General features: G+C 37.4%; 1 protein-coding gene across 1 annotated transcript in view; it reads right to left on the bottom strand.

Moving 5' to 3' along the window:
• Nucleotides 1-1,420: 1,420 nt before the first annotated feature.
• The window catches only part of LOC113058566 (arsenite methyltransferase-like), a 41,075-nt gene continuing 22,429 nt past the window's right edge, over nt 1,421-20,066 (bottom strand). Inside the window, exon 11 of the mRNA XM_026226572.1 lies at nt 1,421-1,701. The gene's annotated coding sequence lies outside the window, so the exon portion shown is untranslated. The remainder of the gene's footprint in view (nt 1,702-20,066) is intronic.

Below are 20,066 nucleotides of genomic sequence, written 5' to 3'. Positions count from 1 at the left end.
TGTTTTATGTGTCTGCCTCGTCCTTCCGTATAAGCTTAAATCTCACATGTCGGGTTCGTGCCTGATGCAAATCTGATGCATGCAGCCGGAGCAGATGGATAAAACCAACCAATGAATTGACATTCGAGACTCATGATATGGTAATATACACTGGAGACCTGTGGCTGTTACTAAGCCAGTCTGCCAAATCTGAACCAAAAGAAGCACTGCTTCGGTTTAATCTGCCTCATTCATTTTCAGTGGATGTCTCAATAAAGCACTAATGCTTAAAGTGTGGCTTGTGGAAAAAGCTCTTATGGGAAAAAGGAGCTGTTCTTTTCATTACCCTTGACAAGAGAACAATAGAGGGGGTATTGTGTATTGGTCAGGTTGGGTTGTGTAGCAGGTAGTGTCTGTGGCAGGTAAATTGGGTGAAGCATGGGAGTTCTGTTTGCATCTGTTTCTCTGTCTGGTCTCCCACGGTTCACCAACACAGCAGTGACCGGATTCATCCTATCAGAATGCAGCTCTCATTTACTCCCTCAGCTCACTGGTGGAGAGAGGGGGCTATGAAAGAGAGATGGATGATTTTTTAGAGAGAATGATATGCAGTTTTTCCTTCATCCCAACCAGGTAAAGCAGACAGGCTTTTTTGTAGTCTAGTGGTCAAATGATATGTTTTTTTTTTTTTTTTTTTTTTTTTTTTATAAATAAAATAATGAAGTGCATTATTCATTGTACAGTAAAATGGCCACCTTTGTAATCAGGCCTATCAGGACAGGCTGGCTCTGATTTCTAAACAGCAGGCCAATATAATGCTCAATTTAAATTAAAATAATGAATAAAAAAGTTTTAATTATTAATTGTTCCTCAAAAAAGAAAAGAAAGAAAGAAAGAAAAAGTTCATTATAAAATGATCACTTCTAGCCAGTGCTCTTTTGTTCAGTCAGGACAGACTGATGCTGATATCTGAAGAGCAATAAAATGCTGAAAAAAACCTTTAACACTATATTTATTGTTTTATACTATAAATATTTTACACAAAATGTTATTTTATGTTTTTTACAAATGAGTATTAATTTATATTTATAAATATGTTATATCTAATATTTTACATAGTACTTACAAAATTCATAGGATTTTTTATTTATTTAATTTTATTTTTAATTTTATTAATTTATTTATTGTCATTTATTAATTATAAAATAACAGCCAATAATCAGCTAATCGGGCACAGTGCAATGTTGATAAATGCTTAAAATGTCCAAATGTATTTAGATTAACTGGCCCGAGTGAAATACATTTTACACATTTATACTCAAATGCCATCATATCCTCCTACTGAAACCGCAAGGACAACTTTGACCGTAAAATCTCTTGTTGTATGTCTTGTGTATAAAAGTCTCAGTATGTTTCTTTGAAAAAAAAACAAGCAAGAGAATAAAGTTATTCACTTTTTAATCCTTTATTGAAGAAAGTCTGGCCAAAAGCATTTTCAAAGTAACAAAAGAGTGTATTTCTTTTGTATTCGGCGTGTGAGAGAGAAGCAGAGCGGGAGAAAGAGACAAAGTTTCAACAGTTTTATAATGCATCTAATAGAGTGTGTCTGGTTGTACTTGGCAGTCGCTGTGGCAGCCCAAAAACTCGTTGACCTCTCAGCTCATCTGTGCAGAGATGTGCTAAGTCTGAGGAGCTTCGCTTGAACACCGCCGGGCCGGCTGCCTGCAAATCAAACACACAGCACTGTTTCAGCAACAATCGCACATATACATCATTTCAAATGGCCCTCAATCTGTGGTATTTCAATTTGAGCCCAAACCACACATTTAACATCTTATTAAAGGGTTTTAGAGATTGGCACTCGACTCGTCCGTGGTAAACCTCGGCCATCTGCCATAAATAACAGCTACATTTCCATATGAGGCACAATATGCATAGTTTTTTTTTGCGAACAGACATAAACATTCCATGAAAATACCCCTACAATTACAGTGAATTTAAAACTCAGTATATGAGACGCAATGAGGTTTTCCTGCATCGATGGATTATTTAGCCAGCTTCAAGAAAACATGTCAGCAAAATGTGACCTGGTGGCTGACAAAGTGCAGACAAGCTTAATCATAGGATATCATATATTCAAATCAAATAGTGTCTGTGCACACCGTGTCTGCTCAGTACCTCTCGGTGGGGTGGCTAACATGAGGGTCGTCTCCTTTTGGAGATGGACTGCTGAGAGAAGGTGACCTTGGTGGTGCCGATGCAAATACTGTCACAGTGTACCTCACTGTCGCATGCGAAACGAAATAGGGGCACAGATGGGTTGGGTTGTCATGGCAACACCTACTAAGCAAAGTAGAGGGCGCCAAGGAGTTGAAGAGGGACAATGGGAGATTTGGAGCCAGAATTTAATTTGCATCAGTTTACGGACTAGATCTAAATGACAGCACTAAAGAGAATCTCACAGGCGCTAATGGCTGTCTGACAGCACATGGTTAAATTAGGCAAAAAAAAAAAAAAGACCACAAAATATTGATTTGACTTGCAACAGCACATTTTCAAGAGATTATTACAGCTGTGCAAGAAATTGAAATGTGAAAATTAAATGGAAATGTTGTCATCTATTGAAATGGAGGCTGAAAGCAATGGCGGCAGTGCTCTCAAAGATGGAGTGTGTTTTCAGGTGACTGTCTGGAAGCCTGCCGCAGTGTCTGAACGACCCAGACATCAGCCAACTCTGATCACTCCCCAAGTGTGTGCTTGCAAATATGTGTGTGTGAGAGAGAAAGTGATAGAATAGAAGAGAAAGGGAAATGGAAAAAGACAGATAGAAAAGAGCTGCTACAAGCTGTTGTGTCCTTATTTGACACTAATTTAGTAAAAGGAGACAATAGCTTCGACAAAGGAATAGCTCTTGCAAAATCTGTCAAGAAATTCACTCACTTTGAGGCCTTCCTTGACCTCAATGGGAGTACATATTTAATGCATCACTTAAATTGGGTAGAAATCATGCCAGCTCTGCACTATAGAAATTACCCACGATGCATGACTCATACTGTTACTGCTCTTGGTGGTAAATCATCGTGTAAATCCACAATCAAGATCTTTTATTCAATTTATAATTCCATATAAATCAGATTGTGATTTCCCAAGAAAAAGGTTCAACAAGCCTCACGATTTACTGCCAATTTCTTTCCCAATTTAATTTGTAATTTTCACAGCACATAGAAAAGCGTCTACTGCACAGTTTCATAAATCACTCACCATCTCATTACCAATATCCAGAAAGCTGTAAACCATCAAGTTGGATGTTTTCAGCTTTGAAACTCTCACTATACTGTACCTCCGAATAGAATCCCAAAGTCACTCAACTCCAAAGTTAAGTTCTCTTTTCAATGTCTTATTTGACTGACACAAAGCGGCTGGTTTTTACTGGGCATGCACATCCAGCCGAGTCTAGTGGCTTTCAGGATTACTGTGCCATGTCTGACTATTTTGTATTCATGGTGGATGACTATCTCGCTACTGTTGCTGGGGGCTCTGTGGAGCAAGCACCTATTAGCTGGAAAACTGCCATGATTTGGAGTGAAGTTTAATAAATATATAAAAGCTAAACAGTACGTAAGTAGATGGTTAGCGTCAGAGGACAATCAGTTTTGTTGAGGTTGCATTTTTTTAGATGCTCCTCTATTCTTCTCTAACTCATTCATAAAAGAAAAAAAATACACAAACGGAGCAAGAAATCTATCAAAATGATATAATATATATATTTTTTTCTGTCTTATGAATAGCAAAATCTTACTCACCCAGGGGCTTTATAATTACACATCAACAATAGATGTGGGCTAATGCAAATGGAAAACCAGGTACTGAAATAGAGAATTATTCATATGAATTCAATATGAAGCAAGCGGGCAAGCACACCGAATGCCATTAGAACTGTGTGCAGAATTATACTATTAATCCATAAATGGTTTGAAGACTCGCTTTTCAGCTGTCATAAACCCAGCGATGACATATTCAAGCAAAGCAATTATCTTCATAACTGGAGTCTTATTGGAAACTCTACAGACGAGTAAGATATTTGAGTGAGGGTAATAAATCCAGCCTTCTCCTAAGATAAAAAATACATTCCTAATCCACCTTCATTGTTCACAGACATCACATGGACAGTAATGGAATATACTGACCTTTTCCACCTTTTATTTCCATTGTACATCTTGCCATGATAATTCCATAATAAAGGAGACAATCTGCTTTTAATTAATCTGCCAGAGAACTTCTTCAAAAATGATTGAAAACAGAATTTGCCCTCCATACACTCTTGACAATATCTGTCCCTGCCAATATACTGTAATAGTATCCATATGCCCAGCAGGATGCAAACCAAATGCATTACCTACACATTAAATTCCCAGTAAATTCTCCTTTTGATGCCTTTTAATGCATTAGCTGTGCTTGTGAAAGAGCCAAAAAATACATGTCGCTTTACCAAAACTACATAAAAGGAACATGTACATTTTGCTGCATTTAATTTGACTTTTACTATAGTATTGTAATAAATTTATGCTCTCATCTGAGAACTTTTTAGATGGAAAACCACCTAATCAGACACCTTAGCTGCCAGATGTGTGGTATTTCCCAATTTACAAACCGGTTGTGCCTCAAGATTAAAATATGAGAAATGTTACGTCAAGTTATGTCATGTTCAGAGTTTAAAATACAGAAATAGCCTGTGGCCTGTTCACACTTGTCATTTCCAATCACTGGTTTAATGTAATCCCAGGTTCACTTGTTTTATGTTTCATACTGTTCCTACTTCAATCTTGGGTAGTTGCTCATATTTTTAAGCTTTAAGAAAGTATATTTAGAAAATAAAGTTTACCATTCGTATTTGCAAAGTCAAATCAATCATTTGTGACGCAGTCAGTATGTGAACCTGTGGAACCTGGAACCTATGTTTATCTGTGAAAATGCATTTAGTCATTAGGAAATGCCAGGTAAAATGCTATCAAATCTTTTTAAATGATATAAACTACAAGAATATACAATAATTTGTAGTACAATAGTAGGCTAATAAATTTTTTCCCCTCAGATGCTAAAACAACAGTGTGGGAAAGTTTCTGTGACTCTTGAAAGCTCATGAATATTTAATTAGGTAAGCAGTGCAGCAATGTATGATTGGTTGTGTAATTATAAATAAATCTCAATACATTTTTACCACTGCATCGTTTGCACAACAATTAGAGGGTTAGCATCACAAAATCCTTGGTTAACCCTAACTCTCTTTTTAAAATAGAAGTGTGAAATACTTCACCCAGGGTTAAAAATGGCATTAACCTGGGATTTAAAGGCTCACCCAGGGTTAAGCGCGGTGTGAAATCCCCACATATACAACATTATATGATTAGCATGTGTTAAGCAGACAAACAGACTGTTGCACAAAGCTCGATTGAGTTTGTGAGAGAGGATTTTTTGGAGAGGTGCTAAAGCCCTCCACCTGTCTCCCAAGCTCCTGACTCGTGATTTTGAAGGAAGAACTCACGAGTTAGGGTCTCAGGGAGCAAGAGGAGGGCAGCCATAACCAGCTAAGCCTATCTCTTTTCTTTCATCAGTGCTGAACTCAGCAGCTCCTACACTGCCAAAAGTTTGTGTCTGGCTGCACATCTGCTTTTTGTCCTACAGCAATCACTGTGAAAAGACATTTGGAGGGGAATTTTCCCTGCCATTATTAATTGCACAAGCTGGAAAATGTTGTTGAGTAAAATACAAATACATTTGCAAAAATATGCATGCAATGGAAGGCAAAATAACAATTGGAAGATGGGATGGAAAAGAAGAAAGGAAAAATTATAGCTTGTGAGACTTGTTTCCTCTTTGTCGGATTGGACTTTCGATAGACAAATGCCCTCTGCTCTGCAGTCTTTGGGTGTGGAGAGGAAACACATCCCCTCCCCACCTCCATCTCAGAGCCAGACAGTCAGTCCTTCCTCTTTGTTGTCTTCTCTAAGTCATGACAGACTTGCAATCCCACAGAAAGCCGGCAGAGACTCAAGATCCCTTGTCCACTTCACAGGTAGGACAAAACGACCTAGCATTGCAGTTCGATACATCAGACATTAGCTTTAGACACAGAAAAGACAGAAAAATCCCCAGCGAAAGTCTGCGATAGTTTCAAACAGGCTGCAGCGGACACTCAAACCCGACTGCGACTATGGTGCATGCACCAAACTGCCTCAAGACAAAGCTGTCAATTGGTTATTTGGAGGAGCGACTAGTTGTCAACTGCATACAGATGTGGCAAAAATCCGAACGGCGAACCCCACCCCCTCTTTTACCTCTGCCGCCACTATTCAGTACGCTTATTGAAATCTCTCCCATCTGTGGTGACAATTCAGTCGCTCACCCCAACCAAAACATGAGTGATGTTATTCCCTTCACCTCTCCCGGCTCCTCCCCCAGTCTCCTCCCGCCCCCCACACCTCTGGCCCCTGTCCTCCCTCGAGGCAGACGAAGGGGGGAGTGGACCGAGGTGATGCTCCTGGGAATGAGTAGATTATTATCAGCATTCACAATTTACCTCTGGCTTTCCGAACAAACGAGACTCCATCGCTGCCACCATCCATCTCTGAAGAAGAGGGGAAAAAATATGATTTGGAGGTGAAGAAGAGAGTGGCTGTATGCTGAATCAGACGCAGACTGGTCTTAGGAGGGGGGCGGTGGCAGACTAGAAGGCGCAGGTTATTCCCGCCCCGGCGTTTGCTGCCATTGGCTTGTGGGAGACATCCATCACCCTGTCCCGCAGTGGCATGAGGCTGCGGCGCATGAGTGAGGCGACCACTTCTCTTCAGGCACAAGGCAAATGGACGGTGGCAGAAAAGTGAAGCTAAAGATCCAAGGAAAGACTTCACAAACTCAATATCTTCCTGACAGTCATCAACCCCCTCCCAGCTCAGGGGACGCTAACCTTAATCGACCGAGGAGAGCAATAAACCATTCGCACAAACTATTCTGCGGTTGATCTGGATCAGCCACTGACATATTCTTTGAGAAATTAACTAATAAGCAATAATTTACACTACTGCTGATAGCATGTTATGGATAAATCTGTGCCTAATTCATCATTAAGTCTAACGTTATAGTGCAAACATTGAGAATGGCGGAGAGGGTGCATGTAACGATATAATGACTTGCAGAACAGCATATCCTGTGGTTCAGTTCATTCCCCATTTCATTAACACTCCTGCCCTATGCAGGCATCCTCAGAGGAGCGCAGCGCTCTGAATGTCAGTATATAATCTCCACTGCACCACAAGGAACACAGCCATTTCTACACCAACACATAATTCAAGTCCAAGTCCGGTTGGACTCCAGACTGCAGACACTGGAGACTCTACATGGCCGAGGGACTTTTAAAGCAAATGAAATCAATGCGGGCCCTAAACTAGTGCCTGTAATCAATCAACTCTATTACAGCATTTGCCTCAGTGTCTGGATGCTGCTGACCCCCACTTTCACCTTCGGACATGCAGTCACTAAGGATGCAGTGAATACATTTCCAGCTCCACAAAGCTTGTTAGTCCTTGTGCAGTTGAGTGTTATGGTTCTGCAGTGGCCCTACACAACCATAAAATTAATGTGCTCTTTAAACACTGTATTGGGATTGTGCAATATTCAGAATTAAAGAACTGGTTCTGTTTTAATTTGTAAGTGTATCTATGTTTATATGTATTAAAATAAATCAAATTAATTTATATTTATATTTATGAAATATATATATCATTTATTTAAATTGTTATGGCAATTCTGTACCCTGTTTGCTACCTAAATTCAAATTTAAAAGGCATTCTCAGTTCAAATCAAAATAGTGCACAATCCTGGATTCTACTAAGATTTCTTCTCTGCTCTGCTAACTTCAAGAACATAAAATCTGTCTAGTAAAATTTCACTGAGTTGAGAACGACTGTACTGGCTGACAGTGTAGAGTGAGCAAACATTAATAACTATCATGTCTTGTCACACCAAAGGACAGCCGCTCAATGTTATCGATTTTTCTTAGGGGTCAAAGGGCGAGCCGGCATTGATCCATGAGACTCTCTGACAGCACCGAAAGGTCCAGCTCCAGACAAATCAATGACACCTCAGCTCACCACATATACATTATGGTTATTTACTGGACATGAAGCAAAAGCAAGCTTTATTACTTGTCTGCCAGGTACAGCAAAGCTAAGCAAAACTCATATTAGAGCTTTAGAGAAAAATCTGTTGGGCTTATTAACCAGTTAAAGGGTGAACAGATGAGTAAAAATTTCCCCTCATGGAAACTAGTTGGGTTACCACTGAAATTATGAGAAATATGGACTGAGATGCAGACAAATACAGAATCAATTCGGTTCACCCTGTAGTAGAAATATGGGTCTCATTCTAGCACAGCATTCACCAAAGATGGATGCATGAAATGAACTGTAAAAACAGAGACATCAAGGAAGCTAACAATAGGCCTTGGTTCTGAAAGTATTTGTAAGAGTTCAATTTCAGAATATTTTATCGATTTCAAGTGTGATTGAAGTGACTGGCTGCAGCTTCTAACAGACATAATCCTCAATGACTTAATTCCATTCAATACTAGTGAAAGGATATATAGAAATCCATATCTCAGACACACACTCAAGTGATTCAAATACTCATTCCAGATAAAAATGCAATACATCACAGTACTTAATTTGCCTTAAGATATTTATAAAAGCAGTCTCAAAGTTTTCTTTTAGTTTAGTTTTGGTATCTGTAATGCTGATTGGTGGCTTGTGAGCTCCAAGGAAAGCTAGAAGGTTGTATAGTTAACTCCCAGTGCAAAATTCTAAACCATACAACCTACTACCTCAACCTGAATGCACACAGTCTCGGTTACTTTCATCCTTTTAGAAGTTATTTACATAAACGCCAGTCGATAATAAATTATAATAGACGAGTCTGAACAACTTCGATGCCTGGCAAGCAAGGAAAAGAGTGCAATATGCACATAAAAATCAAAAGCAGGCTTGCCTTACATGTTGGATGATTTTCTACCACAGAGACAGAGACCCATAGAAACGAGCTTGTGCTATCAAACTTATCACAAGATCGGATCTACGGGTTAATGACAAGTGGCTGCTCATTTAATCATGGGCTTGGAAAAAGACTCCAGTGATTGTCCTACACTTTTGAAAGACATAAAGATTTATGCTAATATCCAGCACATCAATGTATGACCTCCATAAAAATCTCCATTGTAAAGAATTTTCCTTTAATTTGGGCCTTTGGTGTAAACACGCAGCACAATGCAGTGTATAGATAAATATACAAACTACTCTTTTGTGATGGAAGCAAAGGTCTGAGTCACTACGAGAAAAGGTCTTTCAGGTTTCCTGCACCATTATTAAGAATTAACTCCAAGATCAGCTTATTACATGCATTCCTAACCTGTACAAACTGATGAAAGTCAAATCCACCCACAAACCTGTAACATTTAAGCAGTTATGATGGTTATGGTTGGGGAGTTTGATGCAAGAGCTCAACTTTGTTCAAAGAAATGGCTTCACTGAAAAAAAAAAAAAAGTAGGCAGCTCAACAGATCATGTTTCCCCACTAAAATCTTTGACAAGTTCAGTGATTGATAACACAAAACTCTTGCCTAGTCCAAAACCTCAACAGCCTTTCCCACTCATGAGTCACTGAGGTAATGTTGCTTTTTCAAAAATGACGCCAACATTTTAAATACCGGCACACCCTGGCCTGTCAAACTCAGTTCTGTTAGGAAAATAGTGAATCTCTCTTGCTAAACTGAGAGCAAAGCTGCATCTTAGCATTGCTTTTAGTAATTCTAACTAAACCACCGTTAGCTACTAATCTTAAACATCAAACAGCATTGTAATGGTAGTCTAAAGAGTCACTAAGTACAGTATCAGTTTCATTACCTCTTGACCTCTCACTTGACTGACAGCTTTTGAAGAGCCAAGATTGTATAGGCTCACAGTGGTAGACAATGTTGGACTTGGAGTGAGAAATTTACAACCACCGTCTGAGCACTTTATTGCTTTCCATAACAAAACATGATGAACTGAAAGCATCTTCCACTGAAATGGCCATGTAAGGTCAAACGTGGCTCTTTGATTTTGTGGTCAGCTTCCAAGTTTAACCTTGCCCATAAGCTGGTTCACATTACCAGTAAATTTAAATGGAGCATGGTGAATAGGAACCAAGCTATGAGGCTTTACAAATAAAGAATGTGGACATGTCAGGATATGCAGGTCATAAAATAACATTTCATGCCCACACCAAAGAAAAACTCAGGTATCTTTAATAGTCAACATGTATATATATCTAAAATGTAGAATACAATAACATCTGTTTACCTTTTAAAAGTGAGGATGCTTTGATCATTCTTCTGTGAGAGTAGTATTTTACAGTTTTGGCAGTTAAAAGGACAGTTCACTCAAACACATACAGGTGCATTTCAATAAATTAGAATGTTGTTCAGTTTATTTCAGTAATTAAACTTGTGTATTAAATAAATTCAATGCACACAGACTGAAATAGTTAGAGTCTTTTGTTATTTTAATTGTGATTTTGGCTCACATTTAACAAAAACCCAAGAATTCACTATCTCAACAAAAATGTAAATATGGAATATCAGCTAATCAACTCAAAACACCTGCAAAGGTTTCCTGAGCCTTCAGAATGGTCTCTCAGTTTGGTTCACTGGGCTACACAATCATGGGAAGACTACTGATCTGACAGTTGTCCAGAAGACAATCATGGACACCCTTCACAAGGAGGGTATGCCACAAACATTAATTGCCAAAGAAGCTGGCTGTTCACAGAGTGCTGTATCCAAGCATGTAAACAGAAAGTTGAGTGGAAGGAAAAATTGTGGAAGAAAAATATGCACAACCAACTTCACAAGGAATGGACTGAGGGTGGGGTCAAGGCATCAAGAGCCACCACACAGACGTGTCAAGGAATTGGTGTGATTGGCTGGCCAGCAAACTCACCAGACCTGAACCCCTTAGAGAATCTATGGGGTATTGTCAAGAGGAAAATTAGAAACAAGAGACCAAAAAATGAAGATGAGCTGAAGGCCACTGTCATAGAAACCTGGGCTTCCATACCACCTCTGCTGTGCCACAAACTGATCACTTCCATGGCACGCCGAACTGAGGCAGTAATTAAAGCAAAAGGAGCTCCTTCCAAGTATCGAGTACATGTACAGTAAATGAACATACTTTCCAGAAGGCCAACAATTCACTAAAAATTCTAATTTATTGAGATGCACCTGTAGTCTATCATCATTTACTAATGATGCCATTCCACACCATATGAGTTTCTTTCTTCTTGAGAAAACACATACTGTGAAAGTGAGTGGTGAACAGGGCCTGTCAAGCTTTAAAAAGGACAATATGTTCTATTTATTTATTAGCATTCATGTCAAACAAGCATTACAAAATATATACCTTGAAACCAATGCAAGTTGTTTTAGATAAAAGCCAAATTCAAAAATGTTAATACATTAAAAAAAAGTTCATTTTTAATCTGAAATTGCTAGTAAATTCACAAATAATTTCAAAATTACCAAGAAATCTGGAAATTGCAAGGTAACTGAATTAAACATAAAATTGTAATAATAACAACATATTACAATAATCTTTGTAATTTCCAAAAATATTTTTTACAGTGTAGAACAGATGACAATTTAAGTCATTATGAATTAATGAATTAATGAATGAATGTGATTCATTTGTGGTCTTTTCCTCACTCAAAGCTAACTTATGGCTTCAGAAGACTTGGAACATTTGTCAAGCTCAAAGAAATAGCTAAAAGCACCATAATATGGGCCCATCATGGTCTTTTTTTGTCATTTTTAGAGCTGGAAAGCCCCATGGTCAACATTTGCTTTGATTACAAGAAAATTAACAATGTGAACATTTTGCAAAACAACTTTTTTTTTTTTCTGTGTGTCACACATGATTACATTACACTTTGATTGACATGGAATGATGGCAGAATTTCATGGTTGGGTAAACTAATCTTTCGAAATGTACTTGCATAAAAGTTTATTTCACCTCGCCAGTTCCATTCCTTGTAAACAAAGATTAGCCTAGAATATGAGAAATCCTTGTTCATTTATGAAGAATATTTCCATGTATTATAAACTCCATTCTTTAGCGGATTTGTACTCTCTGACATGTGAGAATGGAAACCTTGACCGATCGATTAGTTTTATACCGAGCATTAACAAAAGTAATGAAAGCAAGGACAGATGGGGAGTGCTGTGGCACTTTATCTGAAAAAGAAAGATATTTTTTTGGCTACAGCCTGACTGTTTGTGCACATGTGAAGTGAACTCAATGGTGCCATTAGTCTTAAACAAGAAAATTCGAGCAGCAGCTGAGTGGGGCCCCTCACGTGCCATTTGGCTACAAGGCAGTGTTACATGCGTCGAGGAGTCACTCGGTTCATAGCAATTACTCAAACATATGACAGGACTCATGACTCACACACTGCTCCGCATTTTGCTGAGTGAAAACAAGACTCGTCTGAATCTTATTAAAGTCATGGAGAAAACTCTTGACAGATCCATCACACTTCTTTCTCACTGCAACTCTTCAGACCTGACCTAAAAAGGTTTACAAAGAGAACCCTTGCCAAAGTGTGATTCAATTCTCCAGCTGTTCGGAGAAAATATTTCAACCGAAAGCAATTATTTAATTAAAGCTCGTTTGCATCAATAAAGTTATAGTGGTCAATATCTAGTTAGTATTTCGCAGCAATATGTATTTTGCCTTCACCGGTATCATCAAACTTGTTTTATTGAATATTCATGTTTGCCAATTTGTAAATAATTCACCACAAAACTTATAAACTGAATCATAAAAAAATTATGACAAAAACAGGTCCTATGCCAGTTTGAATTTTAGCCAACCACACTGAGCCAACCCAGTCTACACAAATTAAAGATTGGTTATGGGCAGTGCCTCTTTGTAATAATTTATAGGCAATTTTAACAGCGTAATGCACCTGTGGTTGTCCAGGAGTAAGTTGTTGCCTGCGGCATATAAAGACCACTGACAAATGGTGCACTTCTCCAGATGTAAAGATGTCAGAGAGTAAATCCCTCTCTTGCTTGATAAGTAGTCAAATCTTAACCCTCGATGTACAGCAACAGGAAGTAAATATCCATCACATGCTATCTATCTATCTATCTATCTATCTATCTATCTATCTATCTATCTATCTATCTATCTATCTATACTATCAAAACATCTTATTTGATAGGTTTGTATACTTTATTTTTGACAAAACATCCTATGTTTTGGTAGTGACTGCACATTTCTGGTGACAGTAATGCTTTCACTACTGAAACCCCACCCAATATTTCGGTATGACAAGTGACAATTTTAGGTACTTTTGAACCTATGTCAAAGATGCTGATCAGAACCTGGTTAGCTAGTAGAGTTCTGAACAGTTGCACAAACATAAATATTAAATGATATGGAATAACTCCCCAAAAAGTGTGCTTAATTGCAGAAAAAAAGGTGGTCAGTAGTGACATTCCTTAGAGTTGCACTCAGATTTTTCAGGCTTTTGAACACATTTGTCTCAAAATGATGGGGCCTATCTACTCACCCTGGAGCTATAAGAGACACCCACATAAATAATTCCTGATCATAATGTAAGGGTTTATTCATTTCAGTCTCAGTCAATGGACCAAAACATACACTGTTTCGGTAGTGACGTGAACATTATTTACAAAGATAATATAAAATACATGAAAAAAATTAGTTCACTTTTTAAAAGAATAATATATATATATATATATATATATATATATATATATATATATATATATATATATATATATATATATGATTTTCAAAGTTGTAAATAAAGCAAATATTTGTATTGGCGTACAAGAAAATACTGTTTCAGTCTTTCAATTTCGACATTTAACTTTAAATTCAATGAGTTACTTGCTGTTTCTTTGTATTTCTAAAATTTACTAGCAGTTTCTAAGTAATATTGTTTCAAAGTTGTTTCGCACACACTGAAAATATTTCAGACCAACATCTTGTTTTTTGTCTCACTACCCTTCACTCACCCATCCATTTGTGTCAGTTTTAAGCAATTATTGTTTTGGTGGATGACTGGATGAGCTGAGGCTAGGAGCCTGAGGCGTGCAGGGTAAGGTCTTTTGTCAGCCCCTGTGGTAAGGGACCTGATAGTGATAGTTTGAATAAAGTAGAGATTTGCTGGGAGAGGCGCCAAGAAAATGACTTTGTTTGACCCAGCTGCCAGTCAATCTTCCCACACAGTGCCAGACTAAACACAGTTAGTATTTAAGCAGGACTTGTTGGCTTCAGTTGCCGGATAATTGAGGGGAAAACTGGGGTCCTGTTCGGGGAGAGATACACGAAGTACCAGTAAACACACACTCATCCCAGGGTCTGTGGATTCATGACTGCAAAATAGTAGGAAGTCTGCAAAAGTTATATTTTGGTATTATATTACAGTCATGAGATTAACAGTAAGGCAGGGTAGTTAATTTACTAAATAACAAATCCATAAAATTTCCATTTATTGGTCAGAATACCAAAGAAATTATTATGTTTTTAAACCTGAGCTGGACAGCTTTCCTTTATTTTATTAAAAATATATATCTCAAAAGTGTTGAGGCCAATATGATGCAAGTATATATTGATAATTTTTCACCATGTAAAAGACTGTTGCCAAGCACAACATTAGATGATTATGAAAAACATCAATACTTGATGAGATTCAAATGATTTAGGCTTGAAAATAACCATAAGCATCAATATGGCTATATAAAGCATTAGATCAATGCAAGCAAAAAGTTGTGAACGCATTCATTAGAATTCCCTTCAAAAAATCAAATCAAATGGCATTTCAGTTTAATTACTTACTTTGTCAATTACTTTCCTTGTCTGCAGATCAACTATGCATACATTTCTTACCATAGAAGAGTGTATGTTATCCATTAGAAGCCGAATCCCAGTTAAATGAGGATGGTGAAAGGCAAATTAAATAATATGATACCAACTGCAATCTGTACTGAAATTGTGGTCCTCTCTCTCTCTCTCTCTACCTCTCTCTTTCTCTCTCTTAAGGTCTTTCACTTCATGACAGAGTGAGCAATATTGGTCTTCATCTTGAAATGATATCAATTTAATAAAGAAAACTGACTCTTCGTTTCTAAATATTTAACGTTGTTGATGTTGCAAAAGTCTGGAAATTTCTTAAGATTGAGCCAGACTAATGCTCACAACTCAGTTTCAACAGCTAGCATGTAAAACTGAAAATTCCCTCCATTTCATACAATTTCTATATGCAATCCAGGAGCCAGAGAATGTCTCATGATCCAGTAATGATGAATCAGTATTGAACAATATCAAACAGACTAGCCAAAAAAACTAAACCAAAGCTGATCAAACACTAAAAACTCAAAAGGTTCAAATGTTGTTACATTCACAAATATATAATTCTTTATTGAATAAAAAAACACTTGATTTTCAAAAAATAACAAAACTTTGACAAAAGTAGTAGCTAATATGTCAAACAAATATTAATAATAATAATACAAATAAAATGCATTATTATTATCAGCATAAACTGCATACGCCAAACAACATGCTAAATGGTTAACATGACAGGCTGAATATAAATATTTTCAATTTTGGAAACTCAGATATGTGCAGCAGATATGTGATTTGCATGAAACACCTCCAAAGATCATTTACATACAGGGTTCTGAACCTAAGGTCCTGCAGAACCACTTAAGAACCTTCATACTTTAATGTAATGCAACCTGTGTGCTTACCAAGTTTCTAAAAAGTCCAATGACTCATGAACACCATTATCCCTAGGCCTCTAGATCCATTCAAGTTCAAAGCAGATGAAAATATCCATTCATTCAGATTCTGAACAGCACTGCTGTTATTGCCGCAGGCTGCTCTCACTAAAGAGCACCTTGGTGCGAGACTGTAATAAAGAATAATGACCACATTACCAAACGTGCTGGTGGCAACATCGTAACAGCACTGGCGAGCAAAAATGAGGACAGAAATAAAACGGTGAACCCCATTTTCAAAACCACAGAAAATTCATTGAGTTCAGGACATCAATGGAAACTGTAAATGCATTCAGGAAACTCAGGCTCATATTTTGGACTCTGCCTGGACCACAAACACAGACACTATATACTTAAGTACGTACCTTAATTCACAGATTTCTGAAAGCATTTACCACAGCACCACAATGGGTGAGACTAAAATTTCTCGTGGGATAGTAATGCGTGGAACTTAAATGCCATTTAGAAGGTCATTATGAGAATGGGGTTTTTAAAAAGAAAAGAAAAATAAGGATCTGACCAGCCATGCATTGACTAGATCGACAACAGTTGTTGTTGTTTTTTTACAATGGTTGGGAAAATAATTTATTCTATCTCAGAAAAAAAAACAAAAAAAACATAGTGAGTCATTTATCTAACCAATCTAATGATTTTCACTCAATGTTCAATATCCTAGGCTAACTTTCATCATAAATTCTGAATATATTATTACTTTCCTCTTTAAAATGTTTTGTTGATTTGTTCCTCTTTTCTAAAACTTTGTATGTATATGTAATGTTGTATAATGTATGTATAATGTTGTATTTTTACACGTCAGTTTGCAAAGACAAAACTTATTGATTAACTTAATCAAAATAAAGAAACTTCCTATAACATCGGATTATTAAAAATATATATTGTTGGCATTTATGGTAAATTATTTGAGATGGTCCTCATTTGCAAAAAAGTGTGACTGACTGATTATAAAAATATACTGAGTTTTCCACTGTGTATTTTTAGTTGCAGAATTTTTTTTCTAGATTTGTTAAAGATAAAACAATTATAGCATGCTATTTTTTTTAAGAAATATTATTTTGTATTTTGCAAATGTAGAAATAAAAAAAATAAGAAATGTAAATGATGAATGTTTCATGTCTTTGTTAAAACTCACAGTTGCAAGCTTGTAGGAATCTGTGCACACCACAGGCTCTGTGGCAGGCAAAGGCAATGCAAAGTGGGATCCCTCAACACTAGCTAATGGAAACAGAGTCATAATGAAAGCTGGGGTCAAACGAGGAAAACGAATCCTCAGGCGTGGAATCAAAACAACGAGCCGCATGAAACCGAGACTCAGATTTCACTGCTGCACAATTTGATTGTGTGATACCACTCAGTGCTACTATAATATTCATAATTACGGTAACACATTGAGAAAGGAGTACATTTTCTTCATATGATATAATGTGATCAATGCGTGTCACAAACAAACAAGATTCTGAAATTACAGTGCACTGAGATCATGAATTATATGGGAAACATGGATCTTAATATTTATCTTCTGCTTTGCTATTCAAGCATTTAATGAAACTCAGTGTGGAGTTTGATACATGCATGAAATTGCATTTGCTTTAATTAAATAAAATGATGTTGATTAATAACTGAATGGACATTTGCATTATAGTTTAGTATGGTTCATAATTTTTTAAGCTCTTTATTGATGGTGCGCAAAGGTGTGATTACATTTGTTTCTAACAAACAAATTTCTATAGCAACAAACCTTCTGAAATGAAATCAATCTCAGGGCAGGTTTAAGCTTTATTCTCTTCCTCCATTGATGCCGGAGCAGACTCCAAAACTGAAATCACTCCAGGGAGAATGGGAATAAATGGTTAATGTCCACTTTTATGAAAAGCAAACCAAAGAAACTTGCAAATCAGTTTCAAGTTTCAAAACTTTTCAAAATAAGAGCCATTAGAGCAAAGAGCAAATCTACAATTATAAATATTTGCCAAAACCTAATCAGAGTGCAGCAGAAAAGCAAACCTTGTCTAAATCATTTTCCAGGTCAAGTATACTACTTGAGGACACTGAATGTTCAACACGGGAGGCTTTTTTGTATAACTAAACAAATTGTTGGTATTTTTTGCATTGCTCACAGAAGCAAACTTGCAGCTTCCACATAACGCAGGGGAAAAAAAGAACTCAAAATGTATGGAAAATATGCAAAAGCCAGAGTTAAATGAAGGCCAACTGTTAGAGAAGTAGAGCATGTAGATTCCTGCTGTTTCTGATGTTCTATCCCTGCTGTGTTACATGTCCTCAACCCCTTTTGTGTAGAGTTAACCCGTTAAATCCCACCAAAGTGGCTTTTCAGAGGAGTGCCATCCACCCCAGGGGTTATTGTGACTGGCCTTTGTGAAGGACAATAGACGTAAAGAGGATAAGACACCAGCAGCACTTCCTAACTTGCCTCAAAGTCTTCTCACTTTCTCTACACTGGTATACGGCTAGTGCCTAGAGCGACTGATCCCCCCCTTTCCTGCTTAACGTTAGGGATATCATTTGTTTGATCCCAAGTGCATTGAAATTACATTAAATATCTTTTCATTTGTCATAGAAACGAAAACAGTCTGGAGCTTATGTTTTAGTCAAAGGGTTTATTACAGAAAAACTGCAACAACAAAAACAAATCGACAAAAAAATGCCTGTCTAGAGGAAATTGAGCATATTTAATAAACTTTGTACTTGCCTGGCCAGAGCCACAAATGAAGGAAAACCAATGCAACCTCCGAAACCAAAATAAATAATCAAAATGCATCTTATACTTGTAGCATCAAATTATGTTTTCCTTCATCATTTTTAACCGTTTTTATTATCAAAAAAAGAAAAAGAAAAAAAAAGACGATATAATAACTTATTTTAATCCTTAATTTAAATCCATGGGAAATTAAAAACAGTCTGTCTGTAAATAAAAGATTTAAAATAAGTTGAGGGTTTGGACAGTTTGAGCCGTCCCTTTAATCATGGGTCACTGGTTAGAAAATATATTCGCGCTCTTGCCTCCCTCTAAGCAGGTGAACTGAGCTCAGGACTTTCCCACGATCCCTCACTAAATCTCTCTTTGCTCTGCCCCTTTCTTCTGTCCCAGCCATCTGTCTATTTTTTAGAGTGTGTCTGGTAGAGCAAGTGTCAGCCGCTGAGACAAGTCCAGCATTCCAAAACCGATTTCAACACAACATATCGCCAGAAATACAAATATTTTGATCCAAAACATTAAAATGCATCACTAAAAACGTTGGAATACCTAATGATCTCGCTTTCTTTCTGTCCGTCTCTCTCATTAGAAAGAAACCTGTGGTGTTCTGACAAGTGAATTGATGTTTTTCACAGTCTCTGTGCTTATTTAAAAAGACTCACTATCAAGCATCAACCTCTTTTAATATTATTTCCTTAAATAGAAATTTGACTAATTAAAGCAGCGCATAATACATCCAATGAGAGAAATAAATAAAAAAAAAACAATCCACATCTGAGCCAAAAGATTGAACCAAAATTGTCAAGAATGTGATTAAGTAGGCAACTGAACACAATAGCACAACATCTGCGATATATCCAACAATATTTTTACCACGCTTATCTTAAAGATTTTTATATGGCTCTTTTTAAATGAAACTTGACCTGTCAAAACAATAGCTTAAATAATGCCTTGCTTTAATTTTATTTAATAAATAATAACACAGCTATGTTACGCAGTCATGTGACATAAAGTCGCCCTTCTGTCCTCCCTCATTTCTCCTTTCTCTGGTGAGCAGCCCATGCACGTATCATTAGAGCGTTACAAGAAGCACTCCTGGTGCCGCGGGTCTCCTCCTGTGCTGCCTTCCTTCTAAACGTGTGACACTGGCTGGCTGAGAGCATGAGAACGGAGCCTTTTGAATAGCAGGATCCTCATACTTGGACAGTATCCATGGAAGCAGATGCCTACTCTCTTTGCCCTCCTTACCTCCTTGCTCCCTCAATGAAAAGAGGGCACGCCTCGCTTTCTTCTTCCTGACCGAACTTGCCTGGCCCTCAAAGGGAGCGATTGAGCAGGTCACTGGTCTAGACTTGTTTGCATGGTCCACGGAACATCCTTGAGGTAACCCTGCTCCCTGTGCGTCGCACCAGCGCAGACTGCAGGGGGGGACATCGGAGATGTGAATTTGAAAAG

Source organism: Carassius auratus, chromosome 40, assembly GCF_003368295.1.
Source record: "Carassius auratus strain Wakin chromosome 40, ASM336829v1, whole genome shotgun sequence".
Classification (NCBI taxonomy): Eukaryota; Metazoa; Chordata; class Actinopteri; order Cypriniformes; family Cyprinidae; genus Carassius; species Carassius auratus.
The sequence above is the reverse complement of the archived record's forward strand: the minus strand, read 5'-3'. Positions and strand labels throughout refer to the sequence as shown.